The sequence below is a fragment of the Elephas maximus genome, chromosome 20, assembly GCF_024166365.1.
Source record: "Elephas maximus indicus isolate mEleMax1 chromosome 20, mEleMax1 primary haplotype, whole genome shotgun sequence".
In the NCBI taxonomy this organism is placed as follows: Eukaryota; Metazoa; Chordata; class Mammalia; order Proboscidea; family Elephantidae; genus Elephas; species Elephas maximus.
Window position 1 is genome coordinate 29,831,524 of NC_064838.1, and position 13,425 is coordinate 29,844,948.

Below are 13,425 nucleotides of genomic sequence, written 5' to 3' on the forward strand. Positions count from 1 at the left end.
GGGTCCCTCTAGTCTTAGTCAGACCATTAAGTCTGGGCTTTTTACTAGAATTTGAGTTCTGCATCCCATTTTTCTCCTGCTCCATCAGGGACTCTCTGTTGTGTTTGTTCCCTGTCAGGGTGGTCATTGGTGATAGCTGCGCACCATCTAGTTTTTCTGGTCTGAAGCTGATGGAGTCTCTGGTTTATGTGGCCCTTTTTGTCTCTTGGGCTATCTGTGTCTTTGGTGTTCTTCATTCGCCTTTGCTCCAGGTGGGTTGGGACCAATTGATGTATCTTAGATGGCTGCTTGTTAGCTTTTAAGATGCCAGACATCACTCAAAGATAGGTCCTTTTAAGCTCAGGGTGCAGGAGGACAGTTATTAGTGGCCTAGAAGGACATTACAATTAAATATAAGAAAGGCTCACAGATCAGCAACTCAGAGACTGAGGTGAAGGATGAGAGAACCAGGAGGTAGTTCCTTCCCTCTTCTCAATTCCTAGGATCTTAAAGTGGCTGAAAGTATCATTAGGTTGACTATAGTTCCTGCAGTGTCTCCTAGAATCTTCCCTCCCTAGTATGCCTATGTGGCCACCATCTTGCTGCCCAAATCACATATAAGCCCTGCTTTGGTGGAAAAAAAAAAAAAATTTTTTTTTTTTTTGTGGCCTAGTGGTTAAGTGCTATGGCTGCTAACCAAAAGGTCAGCAGTTCGAATCCACCAGGTGCTCCTTGGAAACTCTATGGGGCAGTTCTACTCTGTCCTAAAGCGTCGCTATGAGTCAGAATTGACTTGATGGCAGCGGGTTTGGTTTTGGGTTTTCCCATAGCCTGGGGAGTCAGATCTGAGGAACTTCGCCTTGGCTCCTTGCTCTGTGCATTGAGATGAACTTACTTTCTCAAAGACTAGTGTCCAGATCATTGGCAAATCTGAGCCCACTGGACAGGGACCCACCTTCCTGGGTTTGGCAACATACACACGAGTTTGCCATGAGTCAGAGTCAACTCGACAGTGACTGGTAACTACTATGAATTTATGTGTGTCAGAAAGTGGTGGGGTAGGTGGAGAAATGGAGAATGTTTGCCCATTTTAAGGTGCTCGTATTAGAAACAAAACAAGGAGTAGGTTACATTTGGTTACCTGCCTGTCAGCTTGAATCTCCCATTTTAAGAACACTTCTTATTCTGATTTTATGACTCAATATTTCTTACCAGCCAGTACTTTTGAAATATGTACTTGTCTTCATACAAACACTTGTTCGGTGTCTGTTAATTTAGGATTTTGGTAAATGACAAACCAAATTGAGGCATACCTGTAAAGAAGCAGGCTGGGATTTTTTTTTTTTTTTTTTTTAAGTTGAGAGAATTCAGTTGCCTGATTTGTTTTCATCCTTTACCTAGGGACTTGTATGTAATACATTGCAGTTAATTAATCAGGGCTGAAGATAAATTGCTTTTTTATTACTTTCTTATTATAATGTGAGTTTTAGCTGCCAAGTCCCGAAGTCCCTGTTTTCTTAGTCTTATTTATGGATTCTCTGCACAGGTGTTCTTGCAGCAGTGTATTTGAATAGAATATTTGGATGTATTGCCTAGTGCCATTTAAAAGGGGCTGTAATGTACTTAATTATTTCTAATAATAAAATAATTATAGGAACATATCTATTCAAAAGAAGATTAAATTATCCATTATCCAGTGATCAGCTGGAGGAGAGAAAGTATATCATAGAAATTATAACAGTAAATTTGTCCCCTGGGGAAATTTGGGGATATATTTTCCTGCTCCATCGGTACCCAATTTAGAAAATAAAAAACGTTGGCTGGAACTGTGGTGTGTAATGACAAATTCCCATCCAGCAAGATTTATCCTAGGTAAATAACCTGGCTTATGAATACGAAATCTGGATATTTGAGAGTGAATTAATACTCATGGTAGGAATTAATCTCCACTGGGGGCTACAATGCCAATGGAAACAGTATTTGGTGCTGCTCATCAACACCAGCCTTAGGCAAGCCATTGACACTAGTAAACAACTCCCATTTTCTCTATAGATAGCTGATTCTAGTAAGAGACTTCTGAGGTCCAGTGTGAGTTATTGACCTCGTATAGACTTGTCCCACGGGTACTACTTTAAATTTGGTCCTGTCGGAGAGTAACTGGGTTCTAATATCTAAGGGCTGTTGAGTAGCCCTATGTGAAATGGCGTGTGGCATGAGCCCATTAGCACACAGAGAAACTGTATATCAACCAGGCCTCTATTACTAGCTCTCTCCTCCCTCAAGGTTTAGAGACTGTAACTCAGGAGGTGAAATTAAACTGGCCTTTCACCCTAAGAGTTCCCTTTGCAGTAAAGTTAAAGCATAGTGGCGGGCAAGGTAAACCTGGAGTTTATATCTCTTTGCTTGACAAAAGTCCCCAGCTTTAAGATCTATTCCTTTTATCATCTTTTTTATTATTGTAAACCATATGGAACATTCTGGGTGTCTAGACTTAGTGCCAAGGGACAAGAGGGATTGTGCCATATACATGTATTGTTTGTTTTTCCAGCCTCTGTGTCTTTGAATGTGCTAGTTCTTCCAGGACCACTCTGTCTGCTGAGACCCTCCGCATTGGACCTGGCAGTAGATCAGCTCAGGGCAAGGCTACCTGTGCAGATCCTGGAACCCTGTCTGGGATCTGCTGATTCAGCGTCTCCATAGGTAGGCTCAGGGATCTGTACTTCAAGCAGGCACCCATGCTGGAGTTTGTCTTCCCTCCACTGAGTTAGCATTTATCGCCTTCATCTGAGAGTGGCTCACATTGGGACAGGGATTAGGTCTTATTCCTCTTTATGTTTGCAGTGACTAGCACAGAGTTGGGGCTAATGATGTTGTTGAATGAATGAAGGCATGAATGTGTTTCTAGTTCATTTGGCTCTATCACTGACCATGGGGCTTGATATACTAGGATTACAATTTGATTTTAAACAGCAACATAACATAGTGAAGGAAAGTAAAACTAGGACTCTGGGGAAGAAGGTTCAGATTTGAAAATATGAAGCATTTTTTTTTTCTGATTTTTATTTCATTTATTTTATTTTTGTTGTTGTTGAGAACGTAACAGCAAAAACATACACCAAATTCAAGTTTCTACAAGTACATTTCAGTGACATTGATTACATTCTTTGAATTGTGCAACCATTTTCACCCCCTTTTTCTGAGTCGTTCCTCCCCTGTTAACATAAACTCACTGCCCCATAAGGTTCCTATCTAATCTTTCAAGTTGCTGTTGTCAATTTGATCCCATATACATAGTTCTTAAAAGAGGTTGATGTTCAAGACAGACATCATTTTACTCGTTATTGTTTGGTTTTAAGAAGACTTCAGGGGATATTTTTGGATTTTGTTTTGTTTTTAATGCAGTTAAGTAAAAGGATAGAGTCTAGCACATAATAGGTCTTCAGTAAATATATGCTGAATAAATTAATGAATGAATTTGATATAGGACTCCTCCTAAGCGGTACTTTACTGGGGTTTTGTGAGAGGATGTTAATGTTTAGCACCTTCCCAGTCAAGAAATCAAACAGCATATTATATTGGGGGAATATGCTGCAAAAGACCCCTTCAAAATTATAAAAAACAAAGATGTCACTTTGACTGTGGGGTTGGTGAGGAGTATTGAATGGCACAGTGGACCGTCAGAATGAACAAATCGGTCTTAGAAGAAATACAACCAGAACGCTCCTTAGAGGCAAGAATGGTGAGACTTTAGCTTACTTACTTTGGACATGTCATCAGGACAGACCAATTGCTGGTAAAGGAGATCATATTTGATAAAGTAGAGAGTCAGCAGAAATGAGAGAAACTGTTAGTGAGATGGATTGACTCAATAGCCACAACAACAAACTCAAGCATAGTGATGACCATGAGGATCGCGCGGAACTGGGCAACGTTTTGTTCTGTTGCATATAAGGTCGCCATGAGTCGGAGCCAACTCATTGGTAGCTAACTAACAACAACACCACAACACAACAGGGTGCATGGCCATGTGTCAGGAAGACTTTGGAAAGATAACGTCACACCCAAGAAGTCAGAGCGTGGATCTGTCTTCTTCGTTAGTGAATCTTCAGTGCAAAGGATACCTGTTGCCATCAAGTTGATTCCAACGCATAGTAACCCTGTAGGACAGAATAGAACTGCCCCATAGGGTTTCCAAGGCTGTATTCTTTACAGGAGCATATTGCCACATTTCTCCTCTGAGCTGCTGTTGGGTTTGAACCACTGACCTTTTGGTTATCAGCTAAGCACTTTAACCATTGTGCCATCAGGGCTCCTTGCCTGTCTATATAAGCCAAACCAGAAAACAAAACCCATTGCCATTGAGTCAATTCCCACTCAGGGTGACACTATAGGACAGAGTAGAACTGCTCCATAGGGTTTCTAAGGAACACCTGGTAGATTTGAACTGTCGACCTTTTGGTTAGCAGCCGTCGTAGCTCGTAACTACTATGCCGCCAGGGTTTCCTGTCATAGAGAGATGCTAAATAAATATGTGTTGAATAAGTAACTTCAACAAATAAGTCTTTAGCCCAAAGGAGCAACTACACCTTGTAGAATTTCGGAATCAGAAGAATGGCAGGGGATGCTCTGAGCATCAGGAACAGCTTTTCTTAAAGCAAGCCTGTTTGCTCAGAGTGCTGAACTGTCTGCTCCTAGCAGCCACTCTCCTGGACAGATTCCCTCCGGATTTTCCCTGGAGAATGTGAAAGGAGACATGAAAGTGAGAGGATATTCTTGTGAATTAGAAGACTGGACAGGCCAGCCGAGCTTCACAGCTACTCTAATAGGTGTGAGCTTTGGGGACACGTGCCTTCTCAGCCAACTTGGCAGCAGCCATCACAGAGAGTGCTTTGTAGCCTTCCCTCCAAGGACTCATTAGTGAGGGGAAGCTGTTGTCTCAGCCAACACAAGGCCCGGCTCTCCAAGAAGCAGGTTAATTAAGGTGGATGGACGTCCAGGGAGCACAAAGGATGAAATGTATGTATATTTTTTTTATCATTTTTTAAAATTGTACTTTAGATGAAGGTTTACAGAACAAACTAGTTTCTCATTAAACAGTTGGTACACGGATTGTTTTATAACATTGGTTAACAACCCCACAACATGTCAACACTCTCTCTTTTCAACCTTGGATTCCCTTTTACCAGCTTTCCTATCCATTCCTGTCTTCTAGTCCTTGTCCTTGGGCTGGAGTGCCCCTTTAGTCTTGTTTTGTTTTATGGACCTATCTAATCTTTGGCTGAAGGGTGAGCCTTAGGAGTGACTTCATTACTGAGCTAACAGGGTGTATGGGGGCCATACTGTCAGGGTTTCTCCAGTGTTTGTCAGGCAACCAAGCTTCGTCTTTTTTTGTGAGTTAGTATTTTTTCTACATTTTTTTCCAGCTCTGTCCAGGACCCTCTGTTGTGATCCCTGTCAGAGTAGTCGGTGGTGGTAGCTGGGCACCATCTTAGTTGTACTGGACTCAGTCTGGTGAAGGCTGTGGTAGATGTGGTCCATTGGTCCTTTGGACTAATCTTTCCCTTGTATCTTTAGTTTTCTTCATTCACCCTTGCTCCCAAAGGGGTGAGACCAGTGGGAGTATCTTAGGTGGCTGCTCATAGGCTTTTAAGACCCCAGATGCTACTCAGCAAAGTAGAATGTAGAACATTTTCTTTAAAAAACCATGTTATGCCATTTGAGCTAGATGTTCCCTGAGACCATGGTCCCCACAGCCCTCAGCCCAGCAATTTGGACCCTTAGGAAGTTTGGATGTGTCTATGGAGCTTCCATGATCTTGCCTTGTACACGTTGTGCTGTTTTCCCCAGTATAGTGTAGTGTTTTATCCTTCACCAAAGTTACTACTTATCTATTGTGTATTTAGTGTTTTTCCATCCTCTTCCTGCCTTTCCCCTCCCTCGTAACCATCAAAGATTGTTACTTTTTATGTGTAAACCTTTTCATGTGTTTTTACAGTAGTGGTCTCATACAATATTTGTCTTTTTGTGACTGACTTAATGAGTTCCAGATTCATCCATGTTATGAGATGTTTTACAGATTGTTTATTCCATTGTGTGTATGTATCATAGTTTGTTAAGGAGGAAATATTTTTTAGTGCAATTTTAGCACATCTCTTTGGTAGAGACACCGTTCGCAAATCTTAAGGTTACCCCAGAAACTCAGCCTTGGTTTCTTCATCTACCAAGTGTGGGTAATATTGTTGGTGATGTCTGCCACAAAGGAATGTGAGGGTTACTTGGGATAATATATGTGAAAAGCACAGTGCATGTCAATGCCCTATTTAAACCAAAACAGTTGCCGTTGAGTTGATGCCGACTCATAGTGACCCTGTGTGTTTCAGGATAGAACTGCACTTCATAGGGTTTTCAATGGCTGGTCTTTCAAAAGTAAATCACCGGGCCTTCTCTCAAGGCCTTTCTTTCTCTAGGTAGATTTGAACTGCCAACCTTTTTGTTAGTAGTTTGTTGCGTTAACCATTTATGCCACCCAAGGAATTTCAATGTTGTATATAAGTGCCAGTTTATTTTGTTTATTTTCTGACTGTGCTCAGTTCAACAAAGACCTACTACATGATAGGCACTGTGGTGGGAAAAAGATGGGTGAGGTACCATTTACCCCTGACATCTAATAATTACTATCCATAGTATAGAGCAGAGAAAGAAGTATCTGAAGAAAAGAATCAGCACAAAGTACTGGTGGATCCACAGGGGTGAAAGAAAGTCGTTGTCATGAATTGAATTGTGTCCTCCCAAAATATATGTCAACTTGGTTAGGCCGTGATTCCCAGTATTGTATGATTGTCTACCATTTTGTTATCTGATGTGATTTCCCTACACAGATAGTGTTTGTTGTAGGTCCTATTACTATGATATTAATGAGATTGATTAGCAGCAGTTATATTGATGAGATCTACAAAATTAGATAGTGTCTTAAGCCAGTCTCTGTTGAGATATAAAAGAGAGAAGCCAGCAAAGAGACATGGGGACCTCATAAAAAAAAAAAACCACCAAGAAATAAGAGCCAGGAGAATAGCACATCCTTTGGAGCCAGGGTCCCTGTGCTGAGAAGCTCCTTGACCAGGGGAAGATTGATAACAAGGACCTTCCTCCAGAATCGACAGAGAGAGAAAGACTTGCCCTGGAGCTGATGCCCTGAATTTGGACTTGTACGCTTCTTGACTGTGAGAGAATAAATTTCCCCTTGTTAAAGCCATCCACTTGTGGTATTTCTGTTATGGCAGCACTAGGTGACTAAGATAGTCCTTTTAGCGGGGAAGCCAGAGTGCTTCATTGAGGAGGCACCTACTAAATTGAGCTTTGAAGACTGGGTAGGAGTTTGACAGGCTGAGATGTGGAAGAAAGAAGATATTTCAGGTGGAAGACCACCGATAAACAAGGCCATGAGGTCTAGAGATGATGGCGTGTGACTAAAGAGCAGTGAGAAATCCATGTATTGATATGACTGCAACAGGAGATGAGACAGGAAAGGTAAGCTGGAATCAGATTGTGGAAGCCCTTGTGGCAGGTAGAGACCTGACTTGGTAGGTACTGAGGGCTGTGAGAGGCAGTTGAAGAAGGATGTCATGTGACTCATGCAGTACTCTAGGAAAATGAAACTGATTGAGTAGAGGAGAGACGGTGCTAAAAATGTACATTATGGTTTTCATCAAATTCGGATCTTATTTTAAACTGTAGAAAAACGAAAGGCAAGAGTGCTTTGGGGTTTCAGACCTACTTCTGCAACCAGATGAGGAGCAAACTGCCTTCTGATGATGATCCAAGAGCAGCTCTGCAACCAGATCAGGTTCTTTTAAGAGCCACATCAATTCAAGTCAAGTCACGCTCTGGGGCAGAGCACCTCACGGTATTGCCAGTGCAGTTAAATTATTTATTTTTTTCTGGGAAGATTGCTTTGATTCTGATAATTCTCTAGCATCCTGAGGAAGTAATGAATGTGCACTGTAATGAATGGAAGTCTTGCTTCCCACCACCCGTTAAAATGGGAGTGTCTGTGGCTTCAATATTACCCTGATTTCTAATTTAAGAGTAGAACATTTCACAGCTTAGGAGACTTTACATTACCTGAGTATAATATGTATTAAAAAATAATGTTCACTGGTTTTGTTTCTAATTATAAAAGCAATAGCTGTTCAATGCAGGAAGTTTAGAAAACAAAAATGCACTATCGCAAGATACCCACTGTTAATATTTTCTTTTATACACTTTAAATCTTTTAAAAGAGTATGTATTAAAAAAAAAAAAAAAAGAAACCTCTTGCCATCAAATAGATTCCAACTCATAGTGACCCTATAGGACAGAGCTGAACTGCCCCATAGGATTTCCAAAGCTGTTGAATCTACCAGCTGCTCCTTGGAAACCTATGGGGCAGGTCTATTCTGTCCTTATAGGGTTGCTATAAGTCAGAATTGACTCGATGGCAGCATTTTTTTTTTTTAATCCTTACGGAAGCAGACTGCCACATGGCTCTCTCGTGAAGTGGCTGGTGGGTTCGAACCACTAACCTTTTGGTTAGCAGATGAGCACTTAACCACTGAGCCACCAGGTCTCCTTAAGAATATAGCTTGCTTATATTTATGTATGTATATACACAATCCTATTTCTATGCATATATATCTTACTTTTTTATGTGTATATTTATATAAGATGCAATTTTTATAAAAATTCTTAATTTACATAATTTGGTATAAGTGGAATCATACGATATTTGTCCTTCTGTGTATCACTTATTTCACTCCATGTAATGTTTTCAAGTGAATCTTAATCTCTTGAGTTTAGTTTTCTCCAGCGAAGATGATTTTATATAAGACTCTAAATATAACAAAAGGAAGTTAATTTCGTTCTACAAAGGAACAGAGGCAGCTGTTACCTTCCTTCTGAGAGGGCTCATTTTCCCAGAGGTAAATGAGCATTTGACTAGATGAAAATATTTGCAGTGTTTTCGTTAGGATTGTGATTGAAAATGGAAGCAATACTGCTTATAGTTTTTGCCTGGCAAAGGATCCAACCATTTTGAGGGGCGATATTTAGCTTGGCTGGCTTCTGATGTTGCCCCAGCTCCTGGCTGCATTGTTGATGCTCTCAGATTCCAAGCGGAGGCAGCATCCCTCCCTTGTTAGTCGGCTGTTTAATGCAAGGGCTGATGATGTCATATGCAGCCACACTGCAACTGTTCAGCCATATGGCATTTGCTTGCTGTTATTTATGGTGGCGGCACTTAGGCTTTTAGTTTTCCAAAGCCCCGAGATCCATCTGAAAAGATAATCCAAAACACTTTCAGAGATGGTGGGTACGAGCTTCATGTCCTAATCCAACATTCTTGGTCCAGTCTGTGAACACCAAGGGGGAAATCATTACTGGTGATACACTGTGATTCAGGATGCAGCACATATCTGCAACTGCACAGAGCAGGCAAGTCATGTAAGCATTCACCTAGAGATGATGAGTTGCCCCCAGTTTTTCAAGAGACTGCTGCTAGGGTATCAACCAGAGCTCTTAGGTTGAAAAGTAATGAAAATGGCGTTCGATGGCTTGTGTTTAGGCGAATGGATTTTGTTTTAAAACAGGCAGTCAAACTCAAATGATAGTACCAGGTTAAAAAAATATGTTGCTTATATGAAAAAAACTTAATAATAAAAACAATAGCTTTTATGTGTCTAACGATACGCTAGGCACAGAACAGCTTTGGGGGCAGTCCAGGAACATGGTACCCTGCGTGCCAGTCCACGAGGGCACAAAAACATCCCATAAATGAGATCAGATGGAGAGGACTGTTTATCAGGCCTCTCCCCACAGTGAGCATTGTATAGGCACCAGCCCTTTGAGCATATATCATATCATATATATCACTTGCCTCTGATGGGAGGTGATATTCCAAGGGCTTGTTCAACTTGCTTCTTCATAGAGCTGATATTACAAATATTGAACAGATGGTATTTTAGTTTCCCAGGGCCGTCACAAAGTACTACAAACTGAGTGGCGTAAAATAACAGAAATGTATTCTCTCACAGTTCTGGAGGTCAGAGGTCCAAAATCAATGTGTGGCAGGACTGTGCTCTCTCTGAAGGCTCTAGGGAAGGAGTCCTTTCTTGCCTGTTACAGCTTCTGGTGGTCCCAGGCATTCTTTGGCTTATGGCAGCATACACTCAGCCTCTGCCCCTGTTTTCATATGGGTGTCTTTCTTTTGTGTCTGTCTGTCTCTCTGGGCCTTATATCTTCTTATAAGGACACCAGTCATATTGGATTAGGGCCCGCCCTGCTCCAGTGTGACCTCATGTTAACTAGTAATTACATCTGCAAAGACCTTACTTCCAAATATGATCACATTCGTAGGTGCAAGGGGCTAGGACTTAAGTTTTGGGGGGACACAATTCGACTCATGGTTACTAACTGATGTATGGCATGGCTGTAGACAGTGGACTCCAGCATTGTCCGATTGATGCTTGTTAGCTAAAAACCTCTGCTGCTTCTCTGGAGCAATAATTCTCAACCAGGATGATTGTGTTCCCCCAAGGACACTGTTGGCAATGTCTGGAGGCATCGTTGGTTGTCCCAATAGGTGTGGGAGTGCTACTGATATCTAGCATGTAGAGGCCAAGGATATTGTTATATATTTTATAATGGACAGGATGGCCTTCCCCCACGCACCCCAGGAAATAATTATCTGACCTCAAATGTCAATAGTGCTGCTGTTGATAAACCCTGCTGTACAGTGAGTAAGACTGGAGTAGAATTCTTTGGGCCAATAGTAAGGGATGAGATGGCCAGCAGGGGTCCTCTTCTCCATCCTTCTCTCGAGGTAGCATTTAGCATCTCATCTAAATAAATGTTTAACAGATAATTCCTTAAACTGTAGTACATGCCTCTATGTCTTTGTCCAATCCTGACTAGCCACTGCGTTAAGCACTTTAAGTTTGTTATTTCATTAAATCTACTAAATAACCTTACAAAACTGAAGGAAATTGCTATATTTCAAAAAGCAGGGGAGAAAATCCAAACCTGTGTTTTTAAGTGGCTACTTCTTGGTATTATTTGGAACCAGATAACAAGGCAATCGCCTCAGTGTAACATGGTTGGTTTTCATAAGATGGAAATAAACCTTATACTGCAGCTAGGAAACTGGTATTTTCTTAGTGACATTTCAGAGGCATAGATTTAAAAGAATTGAAAAACAGCATTATTGCAAGCCTGGTTAATATGGAAAGAACGAGTTTGTTAATCTATGTACAGAGTGTTTCCTGCCACGCAACAACACACAAGATGATACATCACTGTGTGCAAAGAGCTACAGCTTTTCCATTATGGTCTCCATACCTGTGGGGGCACGCTGCCAGGGGAATGTAAATCTCCTAGATTTGTTAGATGGAGCTGGTATTTAACCTATTAAGTTGATTTCCTCAGGTCCAACTGTAAAGTCTCATCATGATCCTATAGACATTATTTTTTAAACTAACTTCAGCTCTGTTCTAAGTATATTACATATATTAAGTGATTCATGTACTACGAATATTTCAATTTAACAGACAAGGAAACTCAAGTTTGGAGAGATCACTTCCCAGTGTTAAACCAAGGCTGAACCTGGATTTGAACCCAAAGTTCATGCCATTATGTTGTGCAATTGCTCTATGTTAGTGTGTGATGGTAATAGCATGGTTGAACATGGGTGATGGAGTTGGCTAGAATCCTAATTGCAGCTTCCTTGCCATGTGTCTTAACCTTTTGGGACTCAAAATATATACCTCCAAGGTTGTAGTAAGGATATATCAACGAAGGTACATATAGTATTTAGCATGTTGCCTGGCACATGGTGAGTGCTGAACAAGTAGTAGTTATTTTTGCTATTTTTAAGAAAAGTGTGCCAAGAATTAGGTACCTTTTCTCTTGGAGTATTCTGTACTGGCATCCTGTGAACTCCTAAACAAAACAAAACAAAACAAAAACCTAAACCCATTGCTGTCGAGTTGATTTTGACTCTTAGCAACCCTATAGGACAGAGTAGAACTGCCCCATAGTTTCCAAGGAGCGTCTGGTGGATTCAAACTGTTGACCTTTTGATTAGCAGCTATAGCTCTTAACCCCTATGCCACCAGGGTTTCCTGCGAACTTCTAAGGCCCTATTACAGAAGAAATGGCATGGCTACAAGAAGAAGACTTATGGAGGCTACACATGATCTGCCTTCCCTCCTATGTGTGTGAATTAGACAGTCAAGAGGTGGAATGTATTGGACTGTGAAAGCCATAGGATAAGAGTAAGAGAAGAGAGGAAGGGTAAATTAAGCTCCCGGAATCACAGGGTTTTGTTTTCCCAACTTTACGTTCTAAAGTTTTAGTTCAGTTGTTTTTAAAGCATGGTCCACTAACCAGCAGGGAACATCACCATCACGTGGTACTTGGTGGTAATGCAAATTCTCACCCAACCCACTCGCCCCCCAAAACAAAAAAAAACACCAAACCTGTTGCCGTTGAGTCGTTTCTGACTCATAGCAACCCTATAGGACCTAGTAGAACTAGGACAGAGTAGAACTGCCCCACCAGGTTTCCAAGGAGTGGCTTGTGGATTTGAACTGCTGACCTTTTGGTTAGCATCCAGGCTCTTAACCACTGCACCACCAGGGCTGGTCCAGACCCCCTAAATGAGAAACTGGGGGGGATGGGGCTCAGAACCTCCATTATAACTTCCGGGTGATTCTGATGCAGTTGAATACCACTGCTCTGGTCTAAACTCTGTACTCAAATCATCGAGTTCCTTGATCACTAAGTTCTTTGGAGACCACAAACCTCAGTGAGATGAGTGTTCAGCACTTCTTTTGTGATGGTTAAAACTTGCGTGGATTTTTCTGGGATGGTCTGGAGCCTAATCCTTTTGTTCGAAAACAGCTCCCTGTTTGGCTTATGATAATTTTTGAAGCTTCCTTATTAAGTTTCAGCTTCTTACTTAATGGATGACAGTGGAGCTTCTTTTTTATTTTGAATTCATTTTTATGCAAATGCCTTCAGCCTCCAGAAAGATAAAATGTGTGAATGGATTTGTCTTCTATGTTCTAAGGCATATGGTTTTCCTCTCATTTGCAAAAAGTGTAGGGCATTTCATGTTTCTTTTTCCTACCTGTTCTCTAACCAGTATTTATGGGTATCATCTGGTAGCTCAAACTTTATGGGTTGATGATATCGTGACAATTTCGTAGATCTCCATTTTCATCAAGTTATTAACTTATTTATTTATTTCACAAATACTTATAAGACTGTGCTCTGTGCATGGCACTCAAATAGATGGTAGGACCCAGTGCTGAGCACAACAGAGGTGGTCCTTGTCTTCATGGAGCAGACCTACTGCTGGGGAGATGGACATTAAAGACTCATTAATAAAAATAATTAGAGCTTTGGTAACTG